The 21,820-nt window shown below is 35.9% G+C and overlaps 1 protein-coding gene across 10 annotated transcripts in view; it reads left to right on the forward strand.

Moving 5' to 3' along the window:
• LOC136853044 (uncharacterized) overlaps positions 1-21,820 on the forward strand; it is a 248,876-nt gene that overhangs the window by 214,212 nt on the left and 12,844 nt on the right. For 3 of the 10 annotated variants that reach the window (XM_067128254.1, XM_067128256.1, XM_067128255.1), the window contains exon 2: positions 6,054-6,208. The exons of the other annotated variants lie outside the window; for them this stretch is intronic. The gene's annotated coding sequence lies outside the window, so the exon portion shown is untranslated. The remainder of the gene's footprint in view (positions 1-6,053; positions 6,209-21,820) is intronic. 10 annotated transcript variants of the gene reach the window in all.

Consider the following 21,820-nt stretch of genomic DNA (forward strand, 5'->3'; position numbering starts at 1 on the left):
GAATGTAGTAGCAAAACCAGATGGTCTCCGGAAATCACTCCAGAGTATGAAGTGCATTGGAAGTAAGATGTGTAAGTTTTGTGAAGTTGAAGAACATCTTGAAAAACCTGCAGCATAAATTCCATGAAGTAACTCACCATCAGGTTTTTAGGTATCATTTATGCCTTGTCTTGAGGCATGCTGAGGTACCAGGAGCAGGGTTTCTTGAAGTTTGCAAGGAAATTACCTGTGGATCAGGTTTGCTCAAGACTTGAAAAACTTTTTAGAAAGTGTTAAAGTACTTTCTTCTTTTCAAGAGAATTTAAAGGCAGGAAGAAGAAGGTATATGAAGATTGAAAGGTGTTCAACCGTAGATAGTTTGCAGAACACTAGAACTGAAATGCTGATGTCAGATTATCTGGTGAAACTGGACCCACTTAATATATATAAGCAGTATATAGCATTATCATAATTTACCATTGGTATATCTATTTGGTCATCCATTCCAGAATATATGAATTCCAGATCTACAGGAATTAATTAAATCCCTTTAGGGGTAAAGTACTGTAGTTTATATCCAAAGGTCACCCAAGAAATCTAAGAACTTCGATGCTGCTTGCCTTAGCAGTAGATTACCAAATGGGTGCGCCTGATTGTAAGGCTTTTTCACTTCAAAGACAGCATTATCCTTTAATAATAATTAGTAAACAAAAATGCAGTAGGAGGACATGACAATCAATTCCATGTTGGCACTAAACTGGCCTGCAAGACAAACTTGACACATTTTACATGTGTAAATTTAATCGAGATAAGTTTGTATGCAGCTGTTACTCTCAAGCTATTATGCAGTTTTAGATTTTCAAGCAACAAGACAGTTCAAAGAGTAATGAAGTTTTTATGTATTAAGTTAGATTTATATACTTAAAAGTTGGAATTAAATTCCATAAACTTTTAACTTGAGTACTACTGTAATACAGTGTAATGTGACACGAATTATATACAGTTACTGCTAGATGCATTTATTAGGTCTCAATGAATGTGTGAGAAGCTTGTACAATATAGAAGTGTCACATATGATAAATTTTGGAAAACTTTGAAAGCGTTGCTTAAATCCTGTATGTAATGTGTAAATTGACAAACATTATTAAATAAAAAGTATGAAGATAGACGTGAGCATATAGAACTAATCGACAAGTCAGCCTTGGATTGCAATATTCCACCAATGGCAGTGAAAAATTTTTCAACCTTTAAAGAAATATGCTGATTTTGCCGTGGAAATTCAACAAATGAAGTCTGAAGAAAAAAATAATCGCCAAATGAAGACACAACACTGCTTGATGATTGAAAGATGCCTTACTACAAAATTGCAAGAGGAGATCCATGTCATTGTTGCATGTTTCCCCTGACAATACAGTGAGTTGCACGTTTTATGAAGAGGCTGTTGCAAAGACTAAGGAAAAATGCAATTTTTTGACATAGATTAGCCACAATCAGTCAAGCATTGTTGACAACATAGATATTTTAATTTTATGAAGTTCGCGTATTACCTCAATCCAAAGTTGTTATAAGATGTTCAAGTGATGTTTGAATATCACATTCTTTCAGTTCTGTTTGATCTCGCATATCAGAAGCTGGTAATGCATATGGAAGATAATCTTGCAAAATGTAATGTTGAAGATACTTAACGCATTTGGTAATCAGCTTGCTCCAAACATGGTGTGTGGGAGTTGCATGAGCTGATGTAATTGCTGTGCAAACATGGATCTTTTCCTTAAGTGATAGGGTCTTCACCTGGCGGCCTTAGCAGTTACTACTACAGTGAAAAGGCACATTCCACCATGACTGTATTGTCATTGCGGTGTATGTGTATTTTATTCATCTGGAACAGGTCTAATGATGGGATTCAAGGTCACATTTGTGAACTGGTTGAAACAAGGATTATGTAGTAAAGAAGACATTGGTACCGGTTGAAAAACTGAATAGGCAGAAGCATTTACTGTATTAATGAGTTGACCAGTCGTTTTGGGTGAAGGATGGAGAGGTATAGTACTTGGTGGTGGTTATTGTATAGACTATTTTTTTTTTTATAGAAATATAAAAAGTAGTCAACTTAATTCTAGGTTGGCAAGAATTTTGAATTTTATCTCTAATAGACGTAAAGCGTTGAATAGTTGAACACCCCAGTGATTGTTATTTTTACTTGCCATAAATCGTTGAATAGTTGAACACCCTAGTTCCTGAGTTTGTAGGCCAAATTTTCGTGTTAATTTATTTCTGGTAAATGTGCACTTGGTTGAGTAAATGTAACTTGCATTAATACAAAATAGTTTAGGAGCCTTAAATCACATTTTTGAACCTGAGTAGGACTTGCCAGTAGGGTATGTTCGTAAACGATCCGCTTGAAGCTGAAGCAAAGTAAATTTGGCGAAGAGACCGACCGCAATACCAGAGAATGAGTTCAGATTCAGGTGGCCTCATGAGGAAAGGTGAAAGTTTTATATCAGGCTTGAAAGAACTGTGAAAGTTGTTGAGGGAAGTGACAGGTGGCTGTTGAATGTACCTCAAAGTAAAATGCCATTAGTTTGTATTAATTTTACACAGTACCGTAGAAGCACAACACTCTGATAGGCCAAACTTGAAGCTTTTAGTAACACTGGGAATCATGAATGGAAGTCTGGCTGTCAGTGTGTGGAAAAACGTCACAAAACCTTAACTACCCTTCGAAATTATTCCAGCATGTATATGAAGCCTAACATACAAAACAAATCTGTATCCAAAGGAAACGTTCGTGTATTCTTTTGTAACTAAACGAAGTGTAAGTGCAGTAAAAAATATAACACTGTTAGTGACAGGAAATGCCTAACATTAAAAACAGTGTGAACTGACACTGCATATTTAACCACGTAAGGAAAATTTCATACAGTTATGGTGTCTGCTTATATAATGTACAGGAATGCTTGATAAGTTTACATTTTGTCAAATTTATAGAAGGTAAGCATCTAAGTGAGATGGAACACTGCGTGCCAGGGCCAGTTTGGTCGTATGGAAAGAGACTGCATGAAAGTGTTTCCTTGACTGATTAAGGGTCGAGTTTGATAAGAATGCAAAGGATAAACTGGATTGCACAGAAGTGTTGGAAAACGATGGTCTAGGCAGTACAAGTGAATGTTATTGATGAAACATAAAAAAAAAAAAATTAATTTATCTGAGGATAAACTGATGGGTTTGGTGGAATTGTCAGCACGTGAAAGGATATGAAAGTTAATTAAATTCAGGATGATGCAGTTATAGTATGATTGGGAAAGTGACATCTGTATCCACAAGAGCACAAGCATGTACTCTGACACTTTATTGTCAGTGCTGGTAATGAGGTTTGTATGCATTTGTGCGAGATGTATCAGTTATGAATGTTATAATTTCAGATTATAATTATATATATATATATATATATATATATATATATATATATATATATATATATATATTGTATGTTTTCATTTTTTTATTCTGGCCGGTGAATGTGTAAACTAGTGACTTGATTTTTCTCATGTTTTATTGCAAAAGTATTTATGACATTATCAGTAACCGCAGTGCAGATTATTTTGAAATGAGACATGAAAATACTGAACTGTTCACACTAGTGGCTAATGTGCTTCACAATAAAAAAAAAATACCAATTGATAACAGTTGAAAATGTTTATTTAAAGCTTACACTATTTACCAGAACACGCCAGGGGGAAGTGAAACAAGAGAAATTTAAATTGTTTTTGGGACGACGAAGAAATACTCAAAATGAACATGTAGTCACATCAGATGTTAAAAAGCTGTCAACTTGCTAAGCAAGCTGCTTCCATGGGAGAAATTGTGGGGTAAATGAATAATGTGGTAAAGCAACACGAACATAATGTAAATAACAAAATGTAATACAGAAAAATGTAGACAATTGCGCGTAACATTTAAAAGGCACCATTCAGCCTGTTTGAAGCCCAGTCCATAATATGTAAAGGAGACATCTAAACAAATCGCTTTGTTAGAAATTGCAGTAAAAAAGTGGAATGGTGGTGACTGATGCAGAATTGTCTTGCTGCAATACTGTGGGATAACTCCAGGATATAGGCTAATGCTTAAGTGAACTACATATGGGCACGGAAGCATGTCCACGTAGCACACTTTTGTTGGCCAAATGAGTGTTTTTGTACCAACATAACGACACCGTTATGAACATCAGCACCGTACGGTTTCCCTTTCGCGAAAATGTTGATGTTAGGTACTAAAACACAAGCCTGCGGTCCATAGAAGCAGAACTTTTAAATCTGTACCATGTGAGAGCCTCCAGATAGGCCTAAGTGGGGACCTGGGCTTGGGCCACGTGATATAAACTGGTTTTGGGTCGGAGATCCCGGTCATAACATTTAACATCAACGGTTATTAGTATGAGATGAATGTGATATTAAATTTAGTTCAATAAGCACAAGCAATAGTTTAATCTGCTTTAACACTATCTTAGTGCGTGTCAGGCACTAGAAACGTCACACTAAACCATTTGACAATGTTCTTTTTCAATGACACCAGTCAAGCATAACAACAGAAAGCAACGTTATGTCCATCAACATGTGGTCGACATGTGCTTGTCAATTCTAGGTTAATTTGTAAAAAAAAAAAACAGCTAGTCTTCAAAGTGTGCTGAACAAGTTCCCAGTTTGAAAGGCTCTGAGTTTAAATTGACGGTTCGTACTGGTAAATCCGGAGACAAATTTTTCGAAAGGTTTCAAAAGTATTAGTAATCCCTCAAAAACTGAGCTGCAGGCCTGTGAATATTATGCGTTTTATATTTTACCATCGTATCCGTACATTTTTCAAGTGGTGGCAGTATAAGTGAAGGTCAAGAATGCAAATCCCTACACCCACGGACCAAGATACATTCATCCTACGTACGTATACAGTATCGGCACACAAAATCACGAGGCATGGATACTTAATGTGGTACATGGTGATTTAGTACTGTACAAAATGCAATCTTTCTCTTGATCGTCGTATGACGGGAAAAAATTAAACTGTAGAATTAAACGAGAATTACAATAAAACTAAATTATCTGGAACAATAAAAACGTGAACAGAAACTCGTATAATTATCGTGCAAAATTTATGGGTAAAAATTGTTGTGACCATTTAACATTTTTAAAAAAGTTCAGTTATGTACAGCTGTATATATATACACGTATGTATATACATATGACTAAAGTATGGTGTTAAATAGACTGTTTTCCATGGAGTAATTTATGTGCATTGTTTAGAAAAGAACGGTAATAGTACAAGAAAAAAGGCAATGACACTAATTTAAAGTAGTCCTGTTGGCTTAGTTTGGTAACTGCTTGAACATACATTGCTCTCTCTCTCTCTCTCTCTCTCTCTCTCTCTCTCTCTCTCTCTCTCTCTCTCTCTCTCTCTCTCTCTCTCTCCATAATATCATGTGAAGTGTAGAAATGTCACTGTGAATAGGAATTGAATATCTGATGTAAGGCGACTGATGTACACCAGAAAGCGAAAATCTCGTTTATGAGGGTACCATTGGATTTAATTGCCATTAGCCCATCGTGAATTGAAAGAATTTTGTTTAAGAGGTATTTCCCTTACCACCCGTTCACGTTTTCTTCGGGTGTGAATGTTCTTTTACCATTTAGGACTGTATATCATTCTGTCTTCAGTTGTTTGAAATTTTTGTCTCAAAAGATTCAACAACAAAAAAAAATGCTATTCCCAGTGCAACATCAAATGAAACGCGCTAGTTAGGTCCAGAGTTCGTCTGGGCAGTCTTCATATATGGTATAAAAATTATGCTTAAATAACTTTGCCATGTGTGTTATTATTTTGGGTTTTGAAAAACTTAAAGATGGAGTGAATTGCATTAACTGCATATGATGTGGGTTCAGGTCCTAAGTAAATCAAGTTGCAGTAGCCATACTGTAGAGTATGGTAGCTGCATCAAAAATACTTTTTACAACAAATGAATGCAAGTAAACCACTTGTCTCGCAGATCTGCATTAGTACTAATTGGTGCTCAATTTTGATTGCAGGGACAGGATTAATTAAAAGCAGCAGTTGAGAAAAGTGATATATAGTCATTACAGAGTGTAGTTGATATTGTGGTGCTCTTAATTTAAGGAGCAGCAGAAGGACTGTAACAGTTATACAAGCTGTTTGGACAGCCGAAGACCACCGGATAATTATTGTGAGTATAAGAATCGAGATTTCGGTCGTTGTAGTTTTTGAATTTGTGGTCTATGTTGAGTACGTCGTCATTTTGACGCCAAAAGGTTTAGATGAACATTCAGTCGGTTCTCACGCTGGAAATCATAGAAAGGAGAGAGGAAGGGACTGGTTGCTCTGTGAAGTGAAATATTTCAATGCCACCTGTCCTTTTAGTGAAGCAAAGAAACAAACGGCCAACTCTACAGGTTATGTAACCTCTCTCTCTCTCTCTCTCTCTCTCTCTCTCTCTCTCTCTCTCTCTCTCTCTCTCTCTCTCTCTCTCTCTCTCTCTCTCTCTCTCCTGAAATGAAATGTAACTTAGTTTTTCCGTAAACGTATTGGACAATTTGGCTGCGGTATTTATTTCTGGTGCGAGTTTTCTAAAGAACCACTTTAACCAAGGGTTTTTTTTTTTCTGCCCAATTACACTAAAGTATATGTAGTTTGTTAGTTTTCATGGTGCTGGAACTTTTACTTGTTTTCATATGATTTTTTCGCCATTTTTAATAACAATAATGATCAATTACCGGTCTTTGCTTTCGCAGCTGACAGTCATTCTGTAAAAATGTAATTTTTCGATCAAATTATTCAGGACAGATTACTGTTTTGTATAATCGCCATAATTGTGATAATTTATGTTAAAAATATCCGAGAACGTTGAGGCTTTGCGCCAAGAAGTGCCTTTTGTATCTGAAGCTACTTAATTGGCTGGGAAGCAGGTATCAAATACAAGCTTGGCATACGTGACTACTTGTCACGTATGCCGTCGATGCACCTCACGGGGTGCAATGTAGGCATTACTAAAGGTTCTTTGCAGCGTCCTTTCATTCATTCCTTTTACTGTACCTCCATTCATATCTATCTTCCATCTTGCTATCCACCCTCTCCTGACAATGATTCCACAGTGGAACTCCGAGGTTTTCTTCCTGTCACACCGTTTAAACTTAACTACTCAGGTTCCCTTCCAGCGCTGAATGACCTCATAGGTCCCAGTGCTTGGCATTTGGCGTAATCTGTATATTCCATCCATATCATGTAGGCGTTCTGTTCGTGTATGCGTGTGCGCATGCGTGGGAGAGGTAACGTCGAAGGTAATTATATCCATGAGCGTCATTTTCATGAAAACGCTTGTGCATATTAAGTATTTGCATGAGAAATGTGCGGCTGTAATACTGAGATATATATACTGTCATTTCCTACGTATGAAATGTCTCGTATGCCTTGGTTTAGTTGAATGGTGTGCTGCAGATGTATAGGCCTACAGTATCTTTGTATCCAAAAGTCTGAAGAATTCGAGAAGTTAAGAGAGCAATGTGGTTATTACAATTACATACCTCTGGTAAATGACTTCCCTTGGTTGCGTCCGTGGTACCTGTGGAACTACCTGCATAATATCATCGTTAGAGTTCGTTAACATATTGCATATGTGAATGAAATGTCTTCATACAAATTTGAGAAGCTGGTTTACCAAACATATCTTGACATTTACCTATAAGGTGGGGACTGTCCCCACCTAGCAGGTACTTGGCCGTCCAAGAACAAGTTCACCAGTAAGAGAACTTGTCGAATTGGATGAGACTTCTCCGTTTAAACATTTTACATTATATCGACTACAAAGCATGTTTATAACAATTTGATGATAAGGCTGGGTCTGGAAACTTTTCGAATTACCTTTATGATATTCATCTTCTTGTGAGATTTTATCTCAAAATATTCAGGCAAAAGAACTGTCAAATCTGTGTGTCTCATGAAATGATTAACTATAGACTTTTCACCCTGTCTCTTCCCCCTCACCCACTTCTTCCCTCTCACCCACTTCTTCCCTTTCCCCTGTTCGCGCGGTTCCTCCAGCTACCACTCCCTTTCCTCGCAATCTTCAACACGGCCCCCTCCCTCATTACCCCCCGACTCTTTCCTTTCAATATCTGAATAAGAAAGGCCACAACATCCCCAACCATTCTCGTATGAGACCCAGCCATGTGTCCTTCCACCCCAAGTTCACCATTACCGTCAAAGTCTTCCCTCACCTAATCCAGGCTCTTTCACCATCCAAACCTTCCCCGCCATTACCCCATCCAACCCCCTACCTATCCCTATAACCGAGGCCACCGGGAGTACACGCTTACACACCTACAACCCTAACATAGCAATGCCTCAATTCTCGTAGTAAGGGTAACAGCATTCAAGAACAACCAATTGTCATTTCTTTCTGCTTTAGTATATTGAAGGCTTACCTACATCTGTATTTTAAAAGAAATTGATAAAGAGGAAAGTAATATAGACTCGGTATATTTTCACATGTAACAGATGGTTTGGACCAGGAATGTAAAACAATTTGCGTTTACTTACATGACTAAGAACTCGAGATTAAAGCAGCAAAAGAAGTTCAGTTAAACACTGAAGATTGTAAAGGGGATGGTTATGTCATCACTTTGGATGAATGAAAGAATTAATAATGAATTTTAGGCCTTGAAGCCAAGCACTGGGACACATTGAGTCTTTCATTGATTCAGACGGAAAAGGAGTGGAGTGGCTGTTCTGCAAGAAGATAAAGAGATCCAGAAAGTGAGATGAAGTACAAGGATCTGAAGGTGAAAACCACACAGTTGTGAGGATGTAAAATAAGAGGTTGGACATAGGATGGAAAACAGGAAGCACTGGATGCAGATGGGGTATAATGGATAATGGGCACTGCAAACACCTTTTGTAGATGCCAATAGTGCACCACGCGAGGTGCACTTATATCGCTAAACAAGCATGATTGTAAAAGTAACAAGAAGTAAAATTATACCATCTGCCTGTTTCTAGTAGTTAATGTAATTAAGTTGCATTCTATAGTCATATTAGTAGGTTGCCCCCATCCCATTTTACCCTTCCATTGGAACAGTCTCTGAAAAGTATCCATCAAAACAGTTTATTATCTTTAATTTAATTAATTCTCTCGACATTCTCAGCAACATGAACTTTCCTAATACGATATGCAGAGGATTACATGACCCATTGTCAAAAGTTTTGTCTAGAAGGGCAGTGCTAAGTAGTGTGCTGTATGCAACAGTTCTTACAAAAAAATATTTTGAACAAAGCCTACATTTTCACTAATCATAGCATTCAGAGTACCATATTACTTTATGGTGACTCTTAGCATAATTTGATCACTACCTAATAATGTGACGCTCCTTATAGTGCTCAGCTGAGCACCATCCGCATTACCATCCAGAATTCCTCAACTACAATCTTACCAACAATCAGCTTCCTCAAGGCATATTGCATTGAAATCAAATGTTTCTTGAACTAAGGCTGTTAAATTCACTTGAATGCATCACCAGACAGTAGGAAACAAAAATAATCCAACGTTTTCCTCGCATATTCACACAGCTGAAAAAGGGAAGAGTGGCATTAATCTCCTCAGAGTAAAGTGATCCCTTATGTCTCCTAAAGGTGTGTGTTTTATGGAGCCATTACTCTTGTATATATTCAGCTTGGGACTTGAGCCACAAGGTGTTCCACAAGGTAAACAAATCAACTACTTTCTTTGGTTTGTGGCAACAGTCTCCTGATACTACAAGACATTGATTTTATAAGACATTGATTTTAGAGATGAAATGGAAAATTAAGTCAGCACTTGCAGAAGTAACTACATCAGTGGTTCCCAACCTTTTTCATTACATACCCATTCACTGACTACTTCAGGTTTGTGTTACCCATATCATCAAATGTAGTTACAGTAGTATAGATTCTGTGAATCTATAATAAAATAAATAGATAAGGGTTATTAAAAAAAAATTTTTTGTTAAATTTCTAAATTTTAAGATACAAATTATCATATAGTAGCCTTCCATTACCTACACAGATTATCCAAAATACCCAGTTGTGGGTAATTAACCCATAGGTTGGGAACCACTGAACTACACAGTTGGGCCAATCCTAGCCCTCTAATGTCTGAAAATTATGCAGAAAACTGAAGAAACTCGACTTGCATCCTGTGGTGAAAATCTCGACAGCAAAAGCCATATCCCAAAATCATATATATGACTGACATCCTGGCTCTGAACGAACCAACATGGCTTTTTTAGGTGCAGCGAATCACTGAATGTGATAATTTCTATTAGAGTGAGCTTCAACAGAAGCATTCATGTAGACGTAAAATACTGACTGCCCCATTTCCCCACACATTGAACACTTCAAATATCTGATGATGGGCCAGTATGTAAGCCAACCCATTTCACAATGGATACCCCACAAGGGAGCTATTGAAGTTATTGAACCTGTTCTGTCCGTTAGCATGGTTAGTAATATTGATACTAGTCAGTGAACCGCATTTATTTCTTTAGGTGCCAATGAAAATTTTAGTCCTCGCCATAACAAACTCTCAAGAAAACTGAACAGTTTTGAAGTGACCTACATAATGTAGTCTTCCCACAAGGTGCATAATAATATCTGTATTGACAATTACAGTGTAGCAGTAAGCAGTTGGCATGAATGCTGAGAAAATTTTCAAAAGATGTCTGTATCATTCTTGAGCTATGTTTGGTACTGGTTAGAAAATTACAGGCTGTTGATCACCGTCTTGGTCTCCACACCCAACTATGCCCAAGAAGATTGACTAGGGGGTGTTCCACGTAACTTTAAAAAAAAAAAAATGTGAAAACTCATGATCTTCCTTACTGTATGTTACAGAATTTTCTGCAAAATCGAAATGACCTGGTTCCAAATCTACCAACACACCCAGTAAAACTAAACACCTTTACCCTTCAGGTTCCCAACAACCTCAGAACGAACTCGATCAAACCTGACCGAGATTAGAACTGTCTACTTCACGGTATCTCATCCATCATCACAGGTCAACCACTATACATATTTAGATATCCTGCCAGATGGAGTGCCCTAATACGACCTTTCATTCTAACTTCATCTGGCCCCTTGTATTTGTTGCTGAAGTAAGATTTAACATCATTGCTTTCAATAACTGTTAAAAGATAACATCCACCATGGCGAGGTAATCTCGTACCTCCAGGGGCTGGAACTGATCTTCAAGGAGTTCCACAGGTAAATAATTTTATTATGAATTCCGTGTTTAATTGGTTCTTAGCTACTGATCCTCCTGGGGGCACACTGCACTGACAAACATCATCTTCCCCTGGACCTCACAACTTAAAACATAGCCACAAAGCATAAAGAAAAATTGTTGACTAGAATTATAAGTTCCTGTTTACGTTGGAGAATTTTCATCAGATTTTATGTTTGAAATTCTGTTTATGTTACTCCTATTTTAAAAAGTTTTGTGTTGGTGAACTCTTAAATGCAGTACTGTGAAAACCTCTCTTCCACTCACCACCAGCTGTCAATGCCTTACCTCACTGAAATCACCTTGTCTCACCCAAGAACTGTATTTGGAATGCATGTTGACAAGCAGATTGTAATAAGTCTATTTTTAATCCAACAATGTCGTGCATAACCGAGAGTGCAATTTAACGGTTGAATTTGGTCTGTGTGACTTATGCAGCTGTTATCAAGTATAAATCTGTAACATAGATCTTTTAAGGAATAATCTCAGAATCTTCGTCAGTATTTAGAATAATTTAATTTATTTTTTTAACTGTTAAATCTCTCGTGCTAATGGATGGAAGTCGTTCTCTCTCAAATAAGGGCCCGGACCACGGGTTGAAATTCGTGAATTTCTTTGTCTAACTAGCCTTGAACGTTGGTTATAGGAGACACTTTCTCAATTTATCCATCTCTTAATTGCTTGAAAATGACCCCGTCCAAAATGCGGATGAATTTTATGGCAAGAGGCCGTGCTGGCACAAGACTAGCTTAATTCTACACCAAAAAAGCATTGAAATTCATTTCATTGCATTATGTGTGCTGAAAATATTAAAATTGTTTTTAACTTTTAAACCATAAATACTGATTCATAATCACAAAGGGATATTCTGTAATGTGTAAAAACTTGTATTTTTCATTATTGTCCAACTTCCCCTCTTCGGTCTTCTTTGTATGACAGGTATGGACTCGTTAGATAAGTGATAACGTTTGACAGGTACTAAACCCTTCTAACCTCACCACCTGAAACAGAATGGGTAACTTTCTCTTGAGATCACAGGCATTTTCTTCAAAGGATAAAACGTCTTTTTTTTGAATGTGCGACTTAAAGTCAGACTTTCAGATCGAAATAAACTGAAGGAATAAATTATGCAAATTATTTTCATTATCAGTTGATAAGATATGTATTTCACAGCGAGCAATTTCTAAGACGAGCTTGTAAAGTGGAAACACCAGAAGACCACCTGGGGTGAAGAAAGAGCCAGTATTGAAACTGCAGCGCCGCACAAGAGCAAGGACCAGAAATTCTCTCATACCTGGCTTGTCTCAGATCGACTGAATTGATTGCTTTCAGAATTTGACAAAACATATCTTGATTCTAATGCACTTGTTTGGGAAATTAACAGTCGTCCGACAGCTTTAATATTATTTTTTGAAGTACACAGGGCAAAGAAAAAAATCTTGGGATTTAGTGAGATTTGTATATCGGGTTCCCGTTGCGTCATGGAATAAACGAAGGGTTTATATCACTTTCCCTGCGACAAATCGTGGGCAGCCATAATTTGGAAGTTAAAGGAAGTGGATTTCGACACGTCTCCAGGTGGCACCAGGAGTTCATTGCAAGATTTAGGGAGAGAGAGAGAACCGGTTTGGAGTATCATGATATTCAATGGCAACATACAGGCGGCATATTTTTTTCTTTAGGCAAGAAGCCAAATGAGCCATTATAAAGCAAGTTTACTGAATATATATATAATATATATATATATTATATATATATAGTGTGTATTTTACTTATATGAAAAGAGAATAAGTTTGTTGAAAGAGATTTTTTTAATACCGATGATAGCAAGTAAATCATTAACATGCATAAATTGTCGTTCACATTGGAAAAGCAAACTTGTGTCTTAACGGTTGTGTTTTCTAAAAGGTTACTCATGTTTTTTTTTATAAGTCCGTAATCGTTATCTTTATCATCATCTGCCGAAAAGGCCAAGCAAGTACAATCAACTTGTGTTTTCTAACAAGTTAGAATTTTTTTATGTGTATATATATATTATCTTTATATATCTATATATATACAATCAATATATATATATATATATATATATATATATATATATATATATATATATATATATATATATATATATATCACATACATACACATGTACATGTATTATGAAGCCGTTTTCCTTTGCAAGGATTGGCTAAAAAAAAAAAAAAATGGTCACTGCTGAATTCAGTGTTGGTTATGATTAAGCTGACGTTATGCCAGCACGTGCTCTTGCTTTGAGAACAGCCCCCAATCCATATTCAAGCTTATAACTTCGGATTCATGGATGGAAAACTTCTACTGCTTCATACACTCACAGCGAAGGCTCATCGGCAGCACATCATGCTCCCTTACACTTCATGGTTCAACTGTCTCCTGTACACTCTTGTGTGTTTTTTATTAAAGCCATTCTTTGCCAGCACTGCTAGTGAGCCATCTTTCCATTCACTTCTTAGGTCGTCCCATCCCTCCTAACACTTGAGAATTATACAGAATTCACCAACCCAATGTCTTCCATTCTCTCCATATGACCAAGCCATCTCGACAATGATACATGCTTTCACATGTGCAACCTTTTTTTTTTTTTTTTTTTTGGTTAATTTCATAAGCCACAATCTGTTTTGTTTTCACCACCCACACACACACAAATATATATATATATATATATATATATATATTTGTGTGTGTTTTCTTCCTTGAAATGCCAGCAGTGTGAGATCAATTCACGAAAGTGAAAGTGTTACCTGATCATCTGTCCACTGATGGAGAGGTGACATTTGGAACCACTGACTTTAAAGAACAAGAAATCGTGAAAACTGTAAAAGACGTCTCGACTCAGGGTTGGATTCTTCTGGTTAAGAAGTGTATATATATATATATATATATATATATATATATATATATATATATATATATATATATATATATATATAATATAATATATAATATATATATATATATTATATTATAGATGTGTGTAATGTGTATATACATATGTGTATGTTTGTATGTGTTATAGATTTCAGTATGCAAGCATTATTTCGGCACTTTCCAAGGTCACAGTATATGTATATATGTATATGTATATATATATATATATATATATATATATATATATATATATATATATATATATATATATATAGTGTGTGTGTGCATGTATTATTGATTTCAGTCTGCAAGCATTAATTCGACGCTTTTGTAAGATCGACATCTATAATAGGGATTTTTAATGACGGAGTACTTGGAAATTTGATTTTGATGAACATGAAAGTCTACTTCCCTAAACAGATGTTGAGTGGTCGTGGATTTGATACTAAAAACTAATACAACTGGGCAGCCCAATGTGTCCCTGCTGAAGCAGCGCCGACGGAAGCAAAAAAAAAAAAAGTATATAAATAAATAATAATAATAATTTTTTTAAAGTGAAATGGGTGGGGTTCATCCCGAAAGGAAACGACAGACCTGCACATTGTAGAACGGAAGGTTGAAAACTGAAGGGAACAGGACCAGGAAGAGAAGTCAAGTCCAAATTCATTTCCCAGAAACTCCCACAGGGGAAGTGCCATCAGTGCACCTCATGCAGTGCACTGTAGGTTTTACATAAGTTTCTTTGGAGCGTCCCTTCGGCCCGTGGCTGCAACCCCTTTCATTCCTTTTACCGTACCTCCGTTCATATCCTCATTCTTCCAAATTACTTTCCACCCTCTCCTAACAATTGCTTCATAATGCAGCTGCGAGGTTCTCTTCCTATTAATCCTCTCAAGCCTCCATTACTCTCTTCTTTTCAGCACTGAATGACCTCATAGGTCCCAGCGCCTGGCATCAGGCCTAAATCTCATATTCTTCATATTCCAATTGTTAAAAGCATGCAGTAAAGCATAACCTAAAGACTATATTATTTTCAGAGTACACCATATCTAAAAATGGTGTAAATTGCACAGTACACCAAAATCCCAAGACTGCAAATTCCACAGTGCCCTACATCCACACTTTGATGATGTCAGCATGCACCAACCCTAAAGAATGCAGTTGTTAGTATATTGTTAGTATAAATCATACATAAAGACTGCAAATGTCACATCGCACTAAACCTAGAAACTATAAATGTCAGAATATACCAAACTTAAATAACCTAAAGACTGCAAATATCAGAATACACCATTAACAAAGAATGCAAATTTCAAAGTAAACCATACCGAAAGACTTGCAAAATATCACAGTACTCCTGCGTTGTTCAAATTACATAATACACCAAACCTGAAGACTGCAAAATTTAGAGTAACTGAAGACTGTAGGTATCAGCTAATACCAAACCTAAATACTTTGCAAATGCCGAAACACGCCAAACACGAAGACTTTTGCAGGTAATTGAATAAATAAACCTGAAGACTGAAAGGACTAGAACATTATCCTAAAGACATAGTTTGAGAGCACCAAACCTAAGAAATTGAAGATAGCTACATACACAAAACTGTCCAAGACATTGCAAGTATCAAAATATAAAAAGCCTGAAGACTTTGCTAATGCTGAATGCACCAAATTTGAATACTTTGTAAATTACAGAATGCACCAAACCCTAATCTTGACAGAATACTTTGTAAATTACAGAATGCACCAAACCCTAATCCTAATACATCCAACCTAGACGTGGCAAGTGGTGGTGTTGTTGTAGAGACAGCTGGCCTCATGCCAGCACAGGATCTTGCCCTTTGAACAGCCTGTAATACAAATACAGGAGTGCACAAGACCAAAAGACTTGATCATTTCAAACTACACAGACCTAAAAATATTTGAAAATGTCAGAATATACCAATCTAAAGACTTTGCCTATGTCAGAATACACAGCCCTTACTGCTAATGTTGAATACATTAAACCTAAAAAATTTGCAAGTGTCGGACTAAAACAAACAATGCACTTAAGGGTTGGAATACATCAAACCTAATACTTTGCAAGTGTCAGAATACACGAAATAAAGACTGCAAATGTTGGAATACCTTAAACCTAGACTATGCAAGTGACATAACACACCAGACCTAAAGACTTTGCACTTTTAAGAGTATGTTTGACTCTAATGTGTTGTAAGATTAGAATATAGTAACATACAGATTTTGCAAGTGATGACAAAAGACATTAGACCTAAAGACTGCTAGTGTCAAAATACACCAAACCCAAGACTGTAAATGTTAGAATACACCAACCTAAAGAATGTAAATGTCAGAATACCAAACCTAAATACTGCAAATCTGGGAATACACCAACCTTAAGGTTGCAAGTGTCAGAATATCCAAACAAAGATTGCAATTGTCAGAATACCCAATCCTAAAGACTGCAAATGCCAGAATGCACCAGCCTTAAGATTACAAATATCAGAACACCAGCCTTAAGGCCGCAAATGCCAGAATGCACCAGCCTTAAGATTTCCAACATCAGAACATCAACCCTAATACTGAAAATGTCAGAATACACCAAACCCAAAGACTGCCAGTGTCAGAATACCCAAACCTGAAGACTGCAAATGCCAGAATGCACCAACCTTAAGATTGCAAATGTCAGAATATACCAACTCTGAGACTGCAAATGTCAGAGTACACCAAATCCAAAGACTGTAGATGTCAGAATATATCAGACCCAAAGGATGCAAATTTTAGAAAAAACCAACCTTAAGACTGCAAATGTCAGAATACGCCTAAGAACCACAAATTTCAGAATACACCAACCTAGCAACCACAAATGTCAAAATACACCCACCTTAAGACTGCAAATGTCAGAATACACCAACCTGAGGCTGCAAATGTCAGAATACACCAAGCCCAAAGATTACAAATGTGTGAATATACCAAACCTAAAGGGTGCCAGTGTTAGAAAACACCAACTTAAGACTGCAAATGTCAGGGTACACCTGCCTAAAGACCACAAATGTCACAATACGCCAACCTTAAGACTGCAAATGTCAGAATACACTAACCTCAAGACTGCAAATGTTAGAATATACCAACCCAAAGATTACAGATGTCAGAATATACCAAACCCAAAGGATGCAAGTGTCAGAAAACACCAACCTTAAGACTGCAAATGTCAGAATACATCTACCTAAGGCCTACAAATGTCAGAATACACCAACCTTAAGGCTGCAAATGTCAGAATGCACCAACCTCAAGACTGCAAATGTTAGAATATGCCAGCCCAAAGATTAGAGATGTCAGAATACACCACGCCCAAGATTCCAAATGTCAGAACGCACTAACCTAGGATTTGGTGCTGGCTTTTCCCCAGAGATTCTTTCAGATTTCTTACACTTGTTTGTTGGACGTGAATTAATAAGGACATTCCAAAAGTGATTCATCGTATATTTTACTGTCATCATCAAAAATATATCTTAACAAATGTTAGGGAGAGCTGTTAGTTGACCAAGTGTTTGATGATTATGCACAACAGGTCAAGGAACTCGACATACGTGTCACTTGAGTAATGGAAAATCTTAGACTCTCTCTCTCTCTCTCTCTCTCTCTCTCTCTCTCTCTCTCTCTCTCTCTCTCTCTCTCTCTCTCTCTCTCTCTCTCTCTTCCCCTTTGGATGCCCGGAGATTAAATCTGTTATCATGTCATTTATTATGAAATTAAAATGAATAATTATTAGCTCAGGATCTTGAACTTTAAAACTGTTGAAGTAGTATTGTGACCAGCAGGTTATTTTCATAATTGGAACTTTCGAAACCTCATCAACTGATATGGTTTACAGTCGGTGAAATTGAAGGACCTGTTCAATTTCTTAGGAGCAATATTTTTCGGAAGTTCCAGGTATCTTGCCACCAACAAAGGTACCAATAGGATGCCTTTTGCCTTTGTTGATGCACGTTATATTCACACTCCATGCATATCAACATGAGTACTTTGCATAATAACCTTTTTATTTTTATTTATTTGAGATAAAAACCGTTTCTAGTGCTGGGACTGCATTTTACTATCAGCGTTGTTACAGAATGCAGTTGTTTTATGTCATAAGTTGAATAATAAACTGCAGTAACCAATTACACTTGACATACTGATTTATGTTTATTGCCAGCAAAGGCACGTTTGGGATCATCGTCTGTCTCTTCCCCCCCTACGATCATAGGCGACTTCAGCTAGACTTGCCACCAAATACTGGTTATTCGAGCGAAGTTTACCAACACATTTCGAAAGTGTATCAGAAAAATGTCTGTGTGATGTTACCACACCCTGATAGTGGGTGCATATTTATTAAGAAGTCAGAAAGTGCAGAGTATTTTGCTAAGTAGTTTTCTGTTGCTACAAGAAAAAGCCAAGAGAACAGAGGCATATAAAGATGCAGATGAAACCTAGGAAGTGAACTGGTTCCGTTTTCACTCCCGCATTCTAAGACGTGAAAAGATTAGTTAATAAAAAGCACTACACCTTTCGTTTTCTCCCGCAGACAGCAGGAATGGGCTGTTTTCTTGATCGACAACACTGTGACAGTAACATTAGAAGCTTTTGAATGTAACATTTAAGGTGTTACGAAGAAGAAATGGCACAGTGGTTCAAAGAGAAGGGAAATCTGCCTTTTCTGTAGGCTGAAGTGATGAAGTGTATACTTGGTGGTTAGTCGACTTTACTGGGTTACAGCGAGAGTGGAAGAGGTCATGGGGCTAGCACTCTCGTCCCAATAAATTGCTCCGAATCGGATAGTTAACCCCCTTCCCCATAGCTGTATGTATGTATATATATATATATATATATATATATATATATATATATATATATATATATATATATATATATATATATATTATATATATATGTATATATATATATATATATATATACATTTGTATATATATATATATATATATACACATTTGTGTGTATTATACACACAACTCAAGGAGTCTATCTATAGCTTTTGGGGAAAGGTGCAAATCGAGTGATAACGCAAAAAGTTAAATTACATCAAAATTATTACCAAGCGCGTAACAAAAAGATGTCCACTTCAACATAATTATATCATAAAAATATAAAAAAAAACCCGGGTGTTGTCCCTGAAGTTAAAGGTAAATTTAAGTGCTTAACGAGACCTGTTTCGGAATTTTCACAAGTTTCAGAAGCGTAAAATTAAACAATAGTCCAATTCCAAAATAAACGAGAAGAAACATTAACGTTTCAGGTGTGTAAAAAAAAAAAAAAGGGGGGTAGGGAAACCAAAATTCCCTCTTAGTTTCCATTTAAAACACGACTGATTAATGTTTCATTTCGATGGTTAGAAAGAAACTTAAACGATACATCGTAAGTTCTTAAAAGCTGCTTCTAGAAAATGTGAATAAAAAACGAAGTAAATTTACGGAATACACTGCCACATGTGAAGTTTGTTGGGACCATTATAACATTCATATATTTATTGTGAGAACGCAAAGCAAGATTAGAGTAAGATGCCTCTTAGTCTTATTACAAGATGATACCGAGAGGAGTCTTTATATTATTGCTCGGTTTCTCTTTCAATGCCCTGTTAACTTCAATGCCCTGTTAATTCTTCTTCGCTTTTTTGGATACACTTGTCACTACAGAGCCTTGAGATCCAAGTGCAAGAAATTGCAGTGCTTGTGATGTCCGGTCGCGGGAAACGAACGAGTGTCACCATAATCACAAGGAGGTCAAGTTGCCGATCTGACCATTAGGGCATTGTGGCTATTACAATCACATATGTATCTGGTAAAAGTGACCAGTAGATTCTACACACACACACACACACACATTATATATATATATATATATATATATATATATATATATATATATATATATATATATATATATATATATATATATATATATATATATACATAAACACATACTATATATATTCAGCCAAGGCCACAGGAAAAATAGAAGGACTACCAAGTGCTTTCGTGTTATGTCAACACATTTTCGAGGTACAATGAAGTAACACAAAAGCGCTTGGTACTGCTTTCATTCTTCCTGTGGCCGTGGCTGAATATATTGTCATGTGCTATTTTTTGACAAAAGCACATTATATATATATATATATATATATATATATATATATATATATATATATATATATATATATATATATATAATCTTAGTTGCACGACACAAAAATGATCAAATTGATCCAAAATCATAAGAGATTTATGCTGATGACCAGGTCTTTGAGATTCTCTCTCTCTCTCTCTCTCTCTCTCTCTCTCTCTCTCTCTCTCTCTCTCTCTCTCTCATTATGGTAATGTGGGCATTATTACTAGGACGCATTTTAAACGCGTTCTAATGGATGGATGGGCTGTAACTGCCTCATAAGACCTTACCCTTTCCTGATGGTTACTTCCAGGAGCCCTAAAGGAAAAAACTAAGCCATTAGGCTTGTTACTTTTTTATTATCAGGGAATAAACATATATACTGTATATGTATGTATAATTGTGTGTGTATTATGTATATATATATATATATATATATATATATATATATATATATATATATATATATATATATATATATAGATAGATATATAATCTCAAAGACCTATCATCAGCATAAATCTCTTATATTTTGGATCAATTTATTATTTATATATGTGTAAGATTATATATGTATGTATATATATATATATATATATATATATATATATATATATATATATATATATATATATACATATATATATGTGTGTGTGTGTGTACTGTATATACAGTACATACTGTGTGTGTGTGAAGTGTAAAAACACCAAAAGGATCGTGAAATTATAGCATTATACAGGAAGAAGACACCTGTCCAAGCGCTTTTGTGTTAGCTTATTGTTACCTCAAAATGTGTTGACTGTTGTCACAAAATATAGTCCTTCTAATTTTTCCTGTGGCCTTGGTGTGAATTTTATAGCTACCTTTATGAGATGGAATTCTGTCTTAACAGAAAATATTTTATAGTCTATGTGTATATATATATATACATATATATATATATATACATACATATATATATATATAAAAATATATATATATAGAAATTATAGCATTATATTTGGAAGACATATATCTTATATATAGGTTAGCTGTATGTTGAGGTAGACTGTTGTCTTCAAAATATAACGCTATAATTTGAACCCTTTTCGTGTTTTTATAGCTCCCTTTATTAGATGGAATTCTGTCTTAACAGAAAATATTTTATAGTCTGTGTGTATATATATATATATATATATATATATATATATATATATATATATATATATATATATATATATATATATTTATATAATTTGATGTAAGACACTTTACTACAAAATTTGACAGGTGGAAATACTTGGTTACAAACTGTTCTCTATTTCTTACAGGTGGAAATACTTGGTTTCCAACCGTCTCTATTTCTTTATGTACTGTCATGCTAGCATATACATTATGCATCTCTACCACTATGTATCAGTCCTCTGAAGATGGCTCAGCAACGCAGCCGACACCGGTCCGGATTTACAGCTACATTTCATTCCT

The sequence above is a fragment of the Macrobrachium rosenbergii genome, chromosome 26, assembly GCF_040412425.1.
Source record: "Macrobrachium rosenbergii isolate ZJJX-2024 chromosome 26, ASM4041242v1, whole genome shotgun sequence".
Lineage (NCBI taxonomy): Eukaryota > Metazoa > Arthropoda > Malacostraca > Decapoda > Palaemonidae > Macrobrachium > Macrobrachium rosenbergii.